This window comes from Solanum tuberosum, unplaced genomic scaffold (genome assembly GCF_000226075.1).
Source record: "Solanum tuberosum cultivar DM 1-3 516 R44 unplaced genomic scaffold, SolTub_3.0 scf00050, whole genome shotgun sequence".
NCBI classification, from domain to species: domain Eukaryota; kingdom Viridiplantae; phylum Streptophyta; class Magnoliopsida; order Solanales; family Solanaceae; genus Solanum; species Solanum tuberosum.
This window is the reverse complement of record NW_006238975.1, coordinates 1,337,053-1,338,057: the sequence shown is the minus strand read 5'-3', so window position 1 is coordinate 1,338,057 and position 1,005 is coordinate 1,337,053. Positions and strand designations below refer to the sequence as shown.

The following is a 1,005-nucleotide window of genomic DNA, read 5'->3' as shown; positions in this document are numbered from 1 at the left end:
GATCCCATGACAGAAGCAAATGCATCAATTGTCTCATTACCATCTTCATTTTGTTGCATTTCAATATTCTCCATCTCAGCCTATAATGCAGTTTTATTATAAAAAAACAAGAGAATTCAAGTACACATATAAAGAGTAAATATGAAAAAACAAATTCAAATAAAAAAAAATAAAAATTAGATAGAAATATCACAATTTTACTAGTTGTATCTTCATCTGTATCCTTGTATGATCGATTGGGCTTTCTTTTTCTTGTAACCACAAAAAATTCCTTAGGTGATGAAGTATCATTAGTTTTCCTCTCTTTTTCCTGTACACATTAAAAGTGGATATCAAACATCTTCTTTAAAATGCGACATGGTTTTATTCAATGCTATGCAGGAGCTCATACCAGATCATTGCGAACTAAAGCAAAGCTTTTCTTGCCAACAGTATGTGGATTCTTCAACTTTTTCCGATTCTCACTGTTGGCTTTTGACATTTTCTACAAATAGAAGAGAAGTGTCACGCCCCGAGCCTACACCCTGGGCGGGACTGGCACTTGGAGACCATTGCTGGCCCCCAAGCGAACCCTTGGCCTGGCTTTCTTAACTCAGCGGAATAACTCAATGCCATGCAAAGACATAAATAACTTAACTGATGAAATCAAACCAAAAAGGCAACTCTAGTCTCAAAATAGAATATTTACATAAATGCATAGATGAGAGACTCTATACTAACTGACTGACTGTCTGTCTATGAAGCCTCTAACGTACTGAGATGGATGTTGGGACAGACCCCACAACATCCTAATAGCACAAAACTAAAAGAACAAAACAATTGAGTCCTCCGGAAGCAAGGAGGCTCACCACTGACTCTAGAGTGCTCAGCTGGATCAACGGCGTGCAGGATGCTGATCCGGGGTACCTGTGTCTGCATCATCATAAGATGCAGGCCAACTGGCATCAGTACATTGAATGTACGAGTATGCGAGCTGGAAAGCTAAACCACAACTTAAGCTTGAAA

The 1,005-nt window shown here is 38.7% G+C and overlaps 1 pseudogene; it reads right to left on the bottom strand.

The window, feature by feature from the left end:
- The window catches only part of LOC102606388 (EIN3-binding F-box protein 1-like), an 18,232-nt pseudogene extending 17,751 nt beyond the window's left edge, over positions 1–481 (bottom strand).
- Positions 482–1,005: the final 524 nt, after the last annotated feature.